This window comes from Pistacia vera, unplaced genomic scaffold (genome assembly GCF_008641045.1).
Source record: "Pistacia vera cultivar Batoury unplaced genomic scaffold, PisVer_v2 Contig1096, whole genome shotgun sequence".
In the NCBI taxonomy this organism is placed as follows: Eukaryota; Viridiplantae; Streptophyta; class Magnoliopsida; order Sapindales; family Anacardiaceae; genus Pistacia; species Pistacia vera.
This window is the reverse complement of record NW_022195133.1, coordinates 42428-45229: the sequence shown is the minus strand read 5'-3', so window position 1 is coordinate 45229 and position 2802 is coordinate 42428. Positions and strand designations below refer to the sequence as shown.

Sequence of the window (2802 nt, the reverse complement as noted above, 5' to 3'; positions counted from 1 at the left end):
AACCCATGATGTGGACACATTCTCAGTAATTCTTTGTATCTCTCCCAAGCCTCATACAAAGATTCTAACTCTTCTTGAATGAATGACGTGATGTCATTTCTTAACTTTGCCGACTTTGCTGGAGGAAAGAATTTGGTCAGGAACTTCTGTGCTAAATCATTCCATGTGGTGATTGTTCCTGTTGGTAGTGCTAGTAGCCATCCCTTAGCTTTATCCTTCAATGAAAATGGGAATAGTCTCAATCTGATTGCATCATCTAACACTCTGTTAGACTTGAAAGTATCACAAATCTCCAAGAAATTGGCAATGTGTAGATTTGGATCTTTCTTCAAATCCCCCCTAAACTAAACCGACTGTTAGAACATCTGGATGATTGCCGGCTTTATCTCAAACGTGTTGGCTTGGACAGCTGGTCTTGTAATGCTCAACCTACTGCCTTTAACTGAGGGAACAGAGAATTCCCTCAGTGTTCTATTCTCTACCATCTATACAACTATTACTTGTGGTTCAACTGGAGCTTCTCTTTCTCTTCTTTCTCTGTTCAGTCTTTGAGTGGTTCTTTCAATCTCAAGATCAGCAGGAACCACTGGCTGACGTCTTGCTCTTCGTATAAACTACACAGAACAATAGCAAGAGTACGATCACACCAAACAAAGAAAATTAACAAAAATAAAACAAATAACAATTAAGCAAAAATAACACTCCAATCTAGCTAACACAAGAAAATTTTAATGTTAACACAAAACTCAATCCCCAACAACATCGCCAAAAACTTGATGCATGTTTACTACAACATGCAATATGTAGCAAGTATACTAATCACACAAGTAATAGAGTGATGAGTGAGTATCGTTCCCACGAGGATTGGTGGCTAAGCACTAAGTTTTTCTACTGTTTTCAAGTTGGAGTAATCGAGTTGTTTGGATTGAAGGGAGACAAATTAAACTTAAAAACTAAAATAGAATTTCTAAATGTTCAAAACTAAATGATGAAACAAGATTTAAAACACGGATAAAATCAATTCAAACAAACGGATAGGGTTTTGACTTCATTCAAACTCTCTAGGTTAAACTCAAGGATTATACAAATTTCAAAGTCACATGCAGTGATTGTAAATCGAACTCTCTAAAGTATGAAATATACCTTCTCGGGCTATATTTCCTTACTCCTTCCTATTAAACTTCCGCACCCAACAAAATGAAGATTAGTAGTTCAAAGTTCATTAAGCATAAGAATCGTAGATTGATTTCATTGATTCTTAAATCTATCTCTAGCATTTAATACTACAATGGTGATTACCCAAGAAGCTTAACATGAATTATTTCTCAATCTCATCATGTTCATCACATAAAAACAATAATTTCAAAATAATCAAACAATCAAAGCAAAATCATATGAAAATAATAATCATCAATTACTTAACCCATTAGAATCCAAACTACATCAAAACCCTAACCCAAAATAGGTTAGTTCATGGCTAAATCAACAATACCAATAAAATAAATGAAAAATTCGAAGTTCAACATAATGAAAACAAGAGAAAAGACAAGAAAATCTCCCCAAATGAAGAATCCACTGGTTTAATCTCGAATCTTCACCCTTTTCCAATCAAAGTTTGCCCAAAACTAATCTAAGACAATGTAAAAAGCTGCTCTCTCTCAGAAAAAACGAACCCTTTGGTACATTGACTAAGTTCCTCTTTTATACTCAACCAAAAACCTAAAAACAAATGCCTAAATGAAACTATACGTTTTTGAAATTCCCAGACTTCACCACGGCGAAGAAGGATCTTCGCCGTGGCAATGAAGTGAAATAAACCCACATGCGCAACTCTCTTCGTCGCGGCGAAGAACAAGCTTCGCTGCGGCAAACCTTCATGTGGAATTCTAAAATTACAGAATTGCCCTCCACTTGCTCCTTTGCTTGAATCTTCGATCTTTGACACTTTTCTCAGGGAACAAACTTCATTGTGCATCCATTCTACTTCAGAACTTTCCCAAATTTTAAGATCTGCTCACTTCTAAGTCTAAAAACTCCAATCCGCTCCTTAATTGCATTAAATGTCCATTTTAGCCTAAAACACAAAATATAAAGAATTAAGTAGCAATTCAGGTCAAAATGAACTAAAACGTATCTGAAATCCGACTAAAAAGTCTAATCAAAACAATATAATCCACGGATTATCAATCAGCTACCAAATTCCTCTCCCTTGGGATCAAAGAACTGTGAAGGATCTAAATTGCTCAAGCTCGAATTTCACCAGCTGGAGGTAGGATGCCATTCTGTCCTCATTCGCTTGATACTTCCCAGTAATCTGGTGGACTACAAGTTGGGAACCACTATAAATTTGGATGGACTCTACTCCTATTTCCTTGGCAGGGTGGATCCCTGCAAGCAACGCCTCATACTCAACCTCGTTTTTAGAGGTGGCAAACCCGAATCTTACTACGGCTCTGTTTGGGTTTCCTTCAGGACTTTCGAGCAAGAGCCTCGCTCTTGCCCCTTCTCGTTTAAGGAGCCATCTACATACAAAGTCCACTGCCATAGGTCATCGAGCTTTGGCTTCTATTGTTCGTTTTCTCCTAAGGTAAATTCTAATATGAAGTCTACCAATGTATGACCTTTGATTGTCATTCTCAAGATGTACTTAATATCATGCTGACTCATTTCCATCATCTACTAGATGAATCTGCCCAATGCCTTAGGCTTTTGCATTATCTTCCTCAACAAAAAGTTTGTCAACACATGAATGGAGTGCACCTAAAAATAAGGCCACAACTTCTTGGTGGCAATGAAAAGGGC

At 37.1% G+C, this 2802-nt stretch overlaps 1 non-coding gene across 1 annotated transcript; it reads left to right on the top strand.

Annotated features, from left to right (window-relative positions):
• LOC116137829 lies at positions 1-107 on the top strand. Its single transcript, XR_004129230.1, has one exon. It is a non-coding gene; the product is annotated as a small nucleolar RNA R71 (small nucleolar RNA).
• Positions 108-2802: the final 2695 nt, after the last annotated feature.